Consider the following 13,929-nt stretch of genomic DNA (forward strand, 5'->3'; position numbering starts at 1 on the left):
AAACAATGAACAAAATTTTTCCAAATTTAATGAAAACTTTAAAATTATATTTATGAAGCTCAAGAAATATGACAAAAAACTACATTAGGAAACATCATAATCAAACTTAGAATCACTGATAAAGAAAACATCTTAAAAGAAGCCAGAGGGAAAAAGCATATTATATGTGGAAGGAAAAAATCATAGTCCTCATGGGAAACAGTGCAATCAAAAATAAGTTGGAGTGACAGCAGGAAAGTGCTGGAAAAATAATCAAAGAAACAAATTCAGTTAACATAGTACTCTATAGCAAAGTGTGAAAACCCTATATCTCTCAAAGAATTGAACTTGTAATTAAAAATCCTTAAGAAGAAAACCTTCCAGAATCAAATGACCTTAACAGTAGGACTTTGACATGCTGTTTCTAAAATTCATTTGTAAATAAAATTCAGCTAGAATACACAGGCAACTCAGAAACAGAAAGACAAATCTGGAGGACAACCACTAGATTGTAAGATTTAACTATCAAGACAAGATAGACAAACATATTAATGAAACAGAATAGAAAGCAGAGAAACAGACCTATACATATATGAATGGCTAATTTTTCAAAAAGATGCAAAGAAAATTCGGTACAGAGAGAAGAGAATTTTCAACAAATGGCGATAGAACATTTGGATATCCATATACAAAACAATGAAGAATATTCAAAATTTAGCTCATAGTAGATCATAGTCCTAACTTCAATACATAAGTCTCTAAAACTTCTACAATTAAATATAGGGGAAAATCTTTGTGACCTTGTGCAATGCCAAGATGTGTTACATGACATAAAAACATGACCCATAAAAGGAAAAAAATGGTAAACTGGACTACATCGAAATTAAAATTTTCTGCTCATTAAACAACACTATTAAGTAAATTAAAAGACAAGTTTTAGAACGTGGAAAATATCTGTAGATCATATATTTGATACAGAACTTATATGCAGAATATGTAGAGGTAGAACTCTTAAAATATAATAGTAACACATTAAAGTACAGGTAAATGATTTGAGCAGCAGTTTACCACAAAAGCTAAATAGATGACAAATGAGCATCTGAGAAGATGCTCAATATTACTAGTTAGATTAATGGGAGTTAAAACACAGTGAAATACCACTGCACAACTATTAATATGGCTAAAATTCAAAAGCCTGTTAGGGGCTTCCCTGGTGGCGCAGTGGTTGACAGTCCGCCTGCCGATGCAGGGGACACAGGTTCATGCCCCGGTCCGGGAAGATCCCACATGCCACAGAGCGGCTGGGCCCGTGAGCCATGGCCACTGAGCCTGTGCGTCCGGAGCCTGTGCTCTGCAACGGGAGAGGCCACAGCAGTGAGAAGCCCGCGTACTGCAAAAAAAAAAAAAAAAAAAAAAAAAAAAAAATTGTATAAGATAAAAACATTCAAATGTGATTGTTAATATTTAACATGCATAAAGGTGTTGATGTGCATCTAGATATTAAATTTAATAACTAAGTTGATAAGGGAGGACTTTTGTCTTTACATCAACTCTTGCATGGATTTTAAGTGCAAATTCATAATGAGCCATAAACGATATGGCTGCTACAAAGCCCAATGCCATTTTTGGCTATAGTAACAGAAGCCTCATGTAAAGTTCAGTGAGGGAGTGAGAAGTTATCACTGGGCTCTGCACTGATATTTCATTTGGTTCTGAGCAGCACATTCAGAGCAGACATGACAAGTTATTGATGTCTGAAAACGTATGCTAAAACTGATGAAAGTTCTATGAACAATGTTACCTGCATAGCACATGAAATAAGAAGAGATTGAGGCCACAATCAGAGTTGCTGGAGGAAATTCAATCTGGCAAGCCAGGGATGCTATTTGGGAATCGTGAAACACTGAGTAAAGAATCCAGGATTATTCAGGTAAGTCATCCTTATGGTAGAAAGTCATCATCATAGAGAAGGGCAACTGTCTTCAAGCTAAAGACAGTGGAATTATCAAAGAGAAGACAAGGTCGCACTCCTAAAGGGATTGCTTTTCTGAGGCAGATGCTCAGATAGACCCTGACAAGGACTGTGAAAAAACTGGTTATGTATTTAAGATCAGGTAGAAGCCTACAATTTAGAATCACGGGGCCTAGATAACGCTAGACTAACACTATCAAGGATAAATATGAGTTATTTAAAGCATTTCTGTTTAAATTTAGAAAAGAATTTACAACTGTTATAGTAAATATGTGACAGCTGAACCACAATTCCACCCTTCTGCATCCTTGGCAGAAATTGCTATATATTCATGACATCCTTATGCACTGAAGAGACATGTAGACTCAAAATTATTTTTATTTTCAAAACAGGACTTCAGATCAACACTACATTTAGAAGAATTAGCAGACAAGTGAAACATACAGATTGGGTATATTGGGCTCCAAGAAGGATGAAAAGATTAGAAATGAAAAGATAAGAGTGTGAACAGATAGAAAATTGATACAGCACATTCTAATTCTAGAAGGGAGATCTCACCCAATGTTCATGAAAATGTTTTCCTCTCTAAGATAATATATTATAAATGAGGGTCAGTGTAAATATGATGGATAAGAGCCTGGATTCTGCAACCAGTTTGAATCCTGGCTCCATCAATGAGTACCTGCATTAGGTTAGCAAATTCTACAGCCTCTCTATACCATTCATGTCTGTAAAATAACACAGGGATGCTGTGAGAAGTAATGAGTTAATACATTTGAATCAGTGCTAGCAGCACCTGGCACAAAGGAAAAGCTCCAGAAATATTAGGTATTCATTATAAATGTTTAAATATAATTTTTAAAACAGTCTTATGCAAGCAAGGTAGTAAAGTATCATAGCATAATTCTGAAGTGAGATTGTGCTAGATCTGAATTCTGGCTCTGCCATGTATTAGTGAGGTGATTTTAGCCAATTTAAGCAAGTATCCTCACTTGTAGAGGGGAAATAATCCTACCTGACTCTTAATTTGTTGTAAGGTTTAAGCACAACACACACAAACTTATATACATATATAAAGAATTTATAATACAGAATTTGAAATAGAGCAGAATCTTGATAAATGAAAGGTAGGATCATTGCTGTTAATACAAGTTATGAACTTCAGTCAGCTCACTGTTTCATTGTTACAGAATGAATGAACTGTTATCTCAGCAAAATAATATAAAAATCAAGTTTAATGTGAGATAAACTTTATTGGAAGTTGAAATCTTTGCCAGATTTGCAAGGATATAAAACTTTTGGCTCAAAAACAGTAGTTTTCCCATACTTTGCCCTCTTTTCAAGAAAGAAGAAAGGCAAATCTGAACAATGGCAGCTGAAAATATGTTTGTATATATTTGGTGACAATCAGTGAAAATTTCATTTCAAAATGTCCAAACTGCAGTATTAAAGAAATAATTATAGGAGGTTTATTATTATCATTTAGGAATGTGGCCTCAATCTTATCTAAAACCTTGGCTTTAAAATTTTTTCCATTGTAATATATTCAAAGCTAAAAATAAGTGAATAATGCATGATCAAAGGAGTGCTTTTAATTGCATTGCTTTCAATGTAATAACTTGAAGTACAGAGTTTAGTAACCTCAAGCACTGGAGGAGTCTATCAAAATGTCAATGAAATGCCTATTAAAACAGAGATAAACAAAGCACAGACACCATACCATGTGTAGCCTGATCCTGATAAGCGGTAACGGGGTGCATTCATATTAAATTTTATCTAAAAATCTCAGTAACTTTTAGAAAAGGTAATGTAGTCCCAGATCATTATTTTGAGGCTGTTTTGAAATAATCAGGGTATCTTTTCTTCTAAAACAGAAGCACAGTTAAAAAAAAATCTGCTTATACATCAGACATATTCACTGGAAAAAAAATAAAGGCTAGACAAACAAATCCAAAATTTATCAAAGGGAAAAACAGAATTTTGCCTGAAGTTTTGTAGAACGGATACTGAAATGTACATCAATCTGCTTAGAAGTCTAATATGTGATTTTACTTATAACAGCTATTGAAATGATTGAGAAACAGGCTGTGACTCACATGAGATGTCAATCTGAGGACTCTACAGCCACTTTGAGTCCCTTTGGAACCATAGCTGTGTGACTTGCATAGAAAAATAAAAATGCAGGCATTTGCTCCAAAAATGTTGTGATATAGAGTTTGTTCTACCATTTCCCTTTTCTATACCTCTCTTGTCTATCTCCAAATTCGTTCTTTAGGAATTCTTACCTCCTAGCACACTTTTTTCTGCACAAGGTTCCCAGGCTATGCTCCAAATGCAAGGCTAGGTGGTGACGTGAAGAAAATATAGTGTAAGGAATGGAACTGTGAACTGATTTCCTGAAAAAGTAGGTTTTTATTGTACACTTTTATTATTATGAATAACCATGGGCAGATCTCTTAACTTCAGTTATCTTTATGAAATAAAGAGCTTGAGTTAAATGTTTTTTTCTGAATCTAGCCAAAATACTGGTATTTCAATAAGCTGATATTAATGCACATAAAAATGCAAATGCCTACCAAACTGACTTAAAGATCATTTAAGGAAAAGTTATGTGATTTTTCAGATGGTGTAAAATACTGGTGTGACAAATTTTAACCAGTAAAGAGAGGGCTTCTTTATTTAGGAAAGAAGAAATATTTTCTCATATTCCTTACATAGTAACTACCCCTTCTTATTTGTATTAGCCAAGATAGGTTAAGTTTTGCTATCAGATTTGGGCTCAGTAGTTTTAACAAAAAAGTTTATTTCTTACTTATCCTCCATGCCTAGTGTGGGTTAAGAGTGGAATCCTTTGCTCAAAGCTGTAAAACAGTACCAGGCTGTTTGGATGCTTCATTCTGACACATGTTTCACAATTACTGTGGTGTAAGAAGAGGGAGCCAGAAAATTGACTATCAAAAATGAAATACCTAGTCCAAAAGTAGTACACATTTCTTCTACTCACGTATCACTGGCCAGAACTAATCACATGCTTATGTACAAGCTCAATGGACAGGAACGTGTATTCCTAACACTCAATATTGGCTAAAATTAGCAAGTTGATTATCTATGTAAAATGCATCCAACTCTGCATCAATCTATTCATCTTTCTTTGTACAGTGCATTGAATTGTGTACATTTTTCTTTGCATATCTATGGAAAATTTGATAGTATTCTTTAAACCTGTACTCAACCAACACTTGAGAGATTGAAACATCAAAATGCATTACAAGGATGATTGAACAGAGGAGAATTTGAATATGAAGCTGGGGTTTCATTTTGGAAACATCAGAATTTGTCAGTGGAGTAAGGACCCAGTAGTACTATAACTCACAATCCATGCTGTAGAATTTCATGCCTATTGAGACAGAACTCCACAATAAAAAGAGATCTAATTGCTCACACTAGAGATGTTTTCTAATTCTTTAAGATCAATGATTCAGGAGCTGAGATTTATTTAAAAACACCCTTGGCATGAAAGTGTCCATGATAATTCCTAAATATGAGATGGTATATCTCAAAAACTAAGATTGAAATGGGACACTCTTTCCTTCTGCAAAATTAATTTACACATAAACTAAAAAGAAAGTTCATAATTCAACTCTGTAATTGTATTTCAGTTATCAGATTAAATCTGCAGAGGCTATTTAAAATTGTGCTTCCTTGCTCATTTAAAATTTTTTGAATTTTATTTTATTTTTTATGCAGAAGGTTCTTATTACACATATATTTAATAAATTTTGGAGTATATGTCAATCTTAATCTCCCAATTCATACCAAACAAACCCCCCAACCCTGCTTTCCCCTTGGTGTCCATATGTTTGTTCTCTACATATGTGTCTCTATTTCTGCCTTGCAAACCGTTTCATCAATACCATTTTTCTATATTCCACATATATGTGTTAATATACAATATTTGTTTTCCTCATTCTGACTTACTTCACTCTGTATGACAGTCTCTAGGTCCTTCCACATCTCTACAAATGACCCAACTTTGTTCCTTTTTATGGCTGAGTAATATTGCGTCGTATATATGTGCCACATCTTCTTTATCCATTCATCTGTCAATGGGCATTTAGGTTGCTTCCATGACCTAGCTATTGTAAACAGTGCTGCAATGAACATGGGGGTGCATGTGCCTTTTTGAATTACGGTTTTCTCAGGGTATATGCCCAGTAGTGGGATTGCTGTCATATGGTAATTCTATTTTTACTTTTTGAAGGAATATCCATACTGTTCTCCATAGAGGCTGTATCAACTTACATTTCCACCAACAGTGCAAGAGGGTTCCCTTTTCTCCACACCCAGTCCAACATTTGTTGTTTATAGGTTTTCTAATGATGCCCATTCAGACCAGTGTGAGGTGATACCTCATTGTAGTTTTGATTTGCATTTCTCTAATAATTAGTGATGTTGAGGAGTTTTTCATGTGCCTCTTGGATATCTGTATGTCAACTTTGGAGAAATGTCTATCGAGGTCTTCTGCCCATTTTTAGATTGAGTTGCTTGTGTTTTTGATATTGAACTGCATGAGCTGTTTATATATTTTCCAGATTAATCCTTTGTCCATTCATTCGATTGCAAATATTTTCTCCCATTCTGAGGGTTGTCTTTTCATCTTGTTTATAGTTTCCTTTGTTGGGCAAAAGCCTTGAAGTTTCAATAGGTCCCATTTTAAATTGAGGAGGTGGACTTTGGGAGCAAGATATATTATTTTTTCCCATTTTCTTCTTTATGTGAGTATGTATGTGTATGCATCTGTGTGAGATTTTGTCTGTATAACTTTGCTTTCACTATTTGTCCTAGGGGTCTGTCCGTCCATTTTTTTTTTACTTAAAAATTTTTTTTCATAAGAATTATTTTTTTATTTTTCATTTTAATAACTTTATTTTATTTTACCATACTTAATTTAATTTTATTTTATCTCTTTCCTTTCTTTCTATTTTTTCTCACTTTATTCTCAACCATGTTGATGAAAGTCTCTTGGTGTTCCACCCAGGAGTCAGTGCTGTGCCTCTGAGGTGGGAGAGCCAACTTCAGGACACTGGTCCACAACAGAGCTCCACGCTCCACATAATATCAAATGGTGAAAATCTCCCAGGGATCTCCATCTCAACACCAAGACCCAGCTTCACACAATGACCAGCAAGCTACAGTGCTGGACAACCTAGGCCAAAAAACTAGCAAGACAGGAACACAACCCCACCCATTAGCAGAGAGGCTGCCTAAAATCATAATAAGGGCACAGACACCCCAAAATACACCACGATACGTGGACCTGCCCACCAGAAAGACAAGATCCACCCTCATCCACCAGAACACAGACACTAGTCTCCTCCACCAGGAAACCTACACAAGCAACTGAACCAACTTTAGCCACTGGGGACAGTCACCAAAAACAATGGGAACTACGAACCTTCAGCCAGCAAAGAGGAGACCCAAAGAACAATAAGATAAGCAAAATGAGAAGACAGAAAAACACACAGCAGATGAAGGAGCAAGGTAAAAACCCACCAGACTTAACAAATGAAGAGGAAATAGGCAGTCTACCTGAAAAAGAATTCAGAATAATGATAATAAAGATGATCAAAAATATTGGAAACAGAATAGAGAAAATGCAAGAAACATTTAATGAGGACCTAGAAGAACTAAAGAGGAAACAAGCAACAATGATGAATACAATAAATGAAATTAAAAATACTCTGGAAGGGATCAACAGCAGAATAACTGAGGCAGAAGAACGGATAAGTGATCTGGAAGATAAAATAGTGGAAAAAACTACTGCAGAGCAGAATAAAGAAAAAAGAATAAAAAGAACTGAGGACAGTCTCAGAGACCTCTGAGACAACATTAAATGCACCAACATTCGAATTATAGGGGTTCCAGAAGAAGAAGAGAAAAGGGAACTGAGAAAATATTTGAAGAGATTATAATTGAAAACTTCCCTAATATGGGAAAGTTAATAGTTAATCAAGTCCAGGAAGAACAGAGAGTCCCATACAGGATAAATCCAAGGAGAAACATGCCAAGACACATTAATCAAACTATCAAAAATAAAATACAAAGAAAACATATAAAAAGCAGCAAGCAAAAAACAACAAATAACACACAAGGGAATCCCCATAAGGTTAACAGCTGAACTTTCAGCAGAAACTCTGCAAGCCAGAAGGGGGTGGCAGGACATATTTAAAGTGATGAAGGAGAAAAACCTACAACCAAGATTATTCTAACCAGCAAGGCTCTCATTCACATTTGATGGAGAAATTAAAACCTTTACAAACAAGCAAAAGCTGAGAGAGTTCAGCACCACCAAACTAGCTTCCAATAAATGCTAAAGCAATTTCTCTGGGCAAGAAACACAAAAGAAGGAAAAGACCTACAATAACAAACCCAAAACAATTAAGAAAATGGGAATAGGAATATACATACTGATAATTACCTTAAATGTAAATGGATTAAATGCTCCCACCAAAAGACACAGACTGGCTGAATGGATACAAAAAAAAGACCCATATATATGCTGTCAACAAGAGACCCACTTCAGACCTAGGGACACATACAGACTGAAAGTGAGGGGATGGAAAAAGATTTTCAAATGGAAATCAAAAGAAAGCTGGAGTAGCAATTCTCATATCAGACAAAATAGACTATAAAATAAAGATTATTACTAGAGAAAAAGAAGGACACTACATAATGATCAAGGGATTGATCCAAGAAGAAGATATAACAATTGAAAATATTTATGCACACAACATAGGAGCACCACATTACATAAGGCAAATGCTAACAGCCATAAAAGGGGAAATTGACAGTAACACATTCATAGTAGGGGACTTTAACACCCCACTTTCACCAATGGACAGATCATCCAAAATGAAAATAAATAAGGAAACAAGCTTTAAATGATACATTAAACAAGATGGACTTAATTGATATTTATAGGACATTCCATCCAAAAACAACAAGACACACATTTTTCTCAAGGGCTCATGAAACATTCTCCAGGGTTGATCATATCTTGGGTCACACATCAAGCCTTGGTAAATTTAGGAACATTGAAATTGTGTCAAGTATCTTTTCCGACCACAGCGCTATGAGACTACATATCAATTACAGGAAAAGATTTGTAAAAAATACAAACACATGGAGGCTAAACAATACATTACTTAATAACCAAGTGATCACTGAAGAAATCAAGAGGAAATCAAAAAATTCCTAGAAACAAGTGACAATGGAGACACGACAACCCAAAACCCATGGGATGCAGCAAAAGCAGTTCTAAGAGGGAAGTTTATAGCAATACAATCCTACCTTAAGAAACAGGAAGCATCTCAAGTAAACAACCTAAACTTGCACCTAAAGCAATTAGAGAAAGAAGAACCAAAAACACCCCAAAGTTAGCAGAAGGAAAGAAATCATAAAGGACAGATCAGAAACAAATGAAAGAGAAATGAAGGAAACGATAGCAAAGATCAATAAAACTAAAAGCTAGTTCTTTGAGAAGATAAACAAAATTGATAAACCATTATCCATACTCATTAAGAAAAAAAGGGAGAAGACTCAAATCAATAGAATTAAAAATGAAAAAGGAGAAGTAACAATTGACACTGCAGAAATACAAAGAATCATGAGAGATTCCTACAAGTAACTCTATGCCAATAAAATGGACAACCTGGAAGAAATGGACAAATTCTTAGAAATGCACAACCTGCCGAGACTGAACCAGGAAGAAATAGAAAATATGAATAGACCAATCACAAGCACTGAAATTGAAACTGTGATTAAAAATCTTCCAACAAACAAATGCCCATGACTAGATGGCTTCACAGGTGAATTCTATCAAACATTTAGAGAAGAGCTAACACCTATACTCTCAAACTCTTCCAAAATATAGCAGAGGGAGGAACACTCCCAAACTCATTCTACGAGGCCACCATCACCCTGACACCAAAACCAGACAAAGATGTTACAAAGAAACAAAACTACAGGCCAATAACACTGATGAACATAGATGCAAAAATCTTCAACAAAATACTAGCAAACAGAATCCAACAGCACATTAAAAGGATCATACACCATGATCAAGTGGGGTTTATTCCAGGAATGCAAGGATTATTCAATATACGCAAATCAATGAACGTGATACACCATATTAAAAAACTGAAGGATAAAAACCATATAATCATCCCAATAGATGCAGTGAATGCTTTCGACAAATTCAACATGCATTTATATAAAAACCCTGCAGAAAGTAGGCATAGAGGGGACTTTCCTCAACATAATAAAGGCCATATCTGACAAACCCACAGCCAACATCATCCTCAATGGTGAAAAACTGAAACCATTTCCCTGAAGATATAGAACAAGGTTGCCCATTGTCACCACTATTATTCAACACAGTTTTGGAAGTTTTAGCCACAGCAATCAGAGAAGAAAAATAAATAAAAGGAATCCAAATCAGAAAAGAAGAAGTAAAGTTGTCACTGTTTGCAGATGACATGATACTATACATAGAGCATCCTAATGATGCTACCAGACAACTACTAGAGCTAATCAATGAATTTGGTAAAGTAGCAGGATACAAAATTAATGCACAGAAATCTCTGGCATTCTTATACACTAATGATGAAAAATCTGAAAGTGAAATTAAGAAAACACTGCCATTTACCATTGCAACAAAAAGAATAAAATATCTAGGTATAAACCTCCCTAAGGAGACAGAAGACCTGTATGCAGAAAATTATAAGACACTGATGAAAGAAATTAAAAATGACAGAAATAGATGGAGAGCTATACCATGTTATTGGATTGGAAGAATCAACATTGTGAAAATGACTCTACTACCCAAAGCAATATACAGATTCAGTGCAATCCCTATCAAACTACCACTGGAATTTTTCACAGAACTAGGACAAAAAATGTCACAATTTGTATGGAAATACAAAAGACCCCGAATAGCCAAAGCAATCTTGAGAACAAAAAATGGAGCTGGAGGAATCAGTCTCCCTGACTTCAGACTATACTACAAAGGTACAGTAATCAAGACAGTATGGTACTGGCACAGAAACAGAAATATAGATCAATGGAATGGGAAAGAAAGCTCAGAGATAAACCCACGCACATATGGTCAACTTATCTTTGATAAAGGAGCCAAGAATATACAATGGAGAAAAGACAGCCTCTTCAATAAATTGTGCTGGAAAACTGGACAGGTACATGTAAAAGTATGAAATTAGAACACTCCTTAACACCATACACAAATATAAATTCTAAATGGATTAAAGACCTAAATGTAAGGTCAGACACTATCAAACTCTTAGAGGAAAACATAGACAGAACACTCTATGACATGAATCACAGCAAGATCCTTTTTGACCCACCTCCTAGAGAAATTGAAATTAAAACAAAGATAAATAAATGGGACCCAATGAAACTTAAAAGCTTTTGCACAGCAAAGGAAACCATAAACAAAAGACAACCCTCACAATGGGAGAAAATATTTGCAAATGAAGCAACTTACAAAGGATTAATCTCCAAGATTTACAAGCAGCTCATGAAGCTCAATAACCAAAAAAAGAAACAAACAAACAAACAAGTGAATCCAAAAAAGGGCAGAAGACCTAAATAGACATTTCTCTAAGGAAGATCTACAGATTGCCAACAAACACATGAAAGAATGCTCAACATCATTAATCATTAGAGAAATGCAAATCAAAACTACAATGAGATATCATCTCACACCAGTCAGAACGGCCATCATCAAAAAATCTAGAAACAATAAATGCTGGACAGGGTGTGGATAATAGGGAACACTCTTGCACTGTTGGTGGGAATGTAAATTGATACAGCCACTATGGAGAACTGTGTGGAGGTTCCTTAAAAAACTAAAAATAGAACTACCATACCACCCAGCTATTCCACTACTTGGCATATACCCTGAGAAAACCATAATTCAAAAAGAATCATGTACCAAAATATTCACTGCAGCTCTATTTACAGTAGCCAGGACATGGAAGCAAACTAAGTGTCCATCATCAGATGAATGGATAAAGAAGATGTGGCACATATATACAATGGAATATTACTCAGCCAAAAAAAGGAACAAAATTGAGATATTTGTAGTGAGATGGATGGACCTAGAGTCTGTCATACAGAGTGAAGTTAGTCAGAAAGAGAAAAACAATTACCATATGCTAACACATATATATGGAATCTAAGGGAAAAAAAAAAGTTCATGAAGAACCTAGGAGTAAGATGGGAATAAAAACACAGACCTACTAGAGAATGGACTTGAAGATATGGAGAGTGGGAAGGGTAAGCTGTGACAAAGTGAGAGAATGACATCACATATATACACTACCAAACATAAAATAGATAACTAGTGGGAAGCAGCCGCATGGCACAGAGAGACCAGCTTGGTGCTTTGTGACCATCTAGAGGGGTGGGATAAGGAGGGTGGGAGCGAGGGAGATGCAAGAGGGAAGAGATATGGGAACATATGTATATGTATAACTGATTCATGTTGTTATAAAGCAGAAACTAACACACCATCATAAAGCAATTATACTCCAATAAAGATGTTAAGGAAAAAAAAAAGAAAAAACAAACAAACAAATGGTGCTTGAACCACTGGACATCCACATGGGAAAAAAAATAAAAGAATCTAGCCACAGACCTTACACTCTTTACAAAATTAATTCAAAATTGATCATAGGCCTAAGGGTAAGATGCAAAACTACAAAATCCTAGAATAAAACATAGGTGAAAATCTAGATGACTTTGGGTATGGTGACGGCATTTTAGATACAACACTGAAGGCATGATCCATGAAATAAATAATTGATAAACTGGACTTCATTAAAATTTAAAACTTCTGCTCTGAGAAAGACTGTCAAGAGAATGAGAAAGCAAACCAGAGACTGGGAGAAAATATTTGCAAAACACATATATGATAAAGGACTCAATCAAAATATACAAAGATAGAACTCAACAATAGAAATGAACAACCCAACTTTAAAAAATGGGCAAAAGACGTAAACAGACACCTCACCAAAGAAGATATACAGATGGCAGATAAGCATATTAAAAGATGCTTAACATCATATATCATCAGGGAAATGCAAATTAAAACAACGATGAGATGCCACTACACACTTATTAGAACTCCTCAAAACCAAATGCTGGATAGGATGTGGAGCAACAGGAACTCGCATTCATTTCTAGTGGAAATGGAAAATCGTATAGCCACTTTGGGAGACAGTTTGGCAGTTTCTTACAAATCTAGACATACTATTACCATATAAGCCAGTAATTGCACTCCTTGTTATTTACCCAAATGAGTTAAAAACTCAGGTCCACAGAAATACCTATACACAAATGTTTATAGCAGCTTTATATATAATTGCCAAAACTTGGAAGCAACCAAGATATGCTTCAGTAGGTGAGTGGATGAATAAACTATGGCATATATCCAGAAAATAGAATATTATTCAGTTCTAAAAGAAATGATATTAAGCAATGAAAAAACATGGAGGAAACAAATGCATATTACTAAGTGAAAGAAATCAGTCTGATAAGGCTACTTATTATATGATTCCAAATATATGACATTCTGTAAAAGATAAAACTATGGAGACAGTAAAAGGATCAGTAGTTACCAGGGTTTAGGGAAAAAGCAGGAATTAAAGGACTTTTAGGGCAGTGAAACTATTTATTACAGTAGAAAACTATATGCATGTCATTATACATACGTCAAACCCCATAGAATGTACAACACCAATAGTAAACCCTAATGTAAACTATGAACTTTGCATGATAATGATGTGTCAATGTGGGTTTGCTGATTCTAACGAACGCACCACTTTGGTGTGAAATGTTGATAGTGGGAGAGGCTGTGTGTATGTGGCAGCGAAGGGGAAATCTCTGTATCTTCTGCTTAA

This window comes from Mesoplodon densirostris, chromosome 5 (assembly GCF_025265405.1).
Source record: "Mesoplodon densirostris isolate mMesDen1 chromosome 5, mMesDen1 primary haplotype, whole genome shotgun sequence".
Lineage (NCBI taxonomy): Eukaryota > Metazoa > Chordata > Mammalia > Artiodactyla > Ziphiidae > Mesoplodon > Mesoplodon densirostris.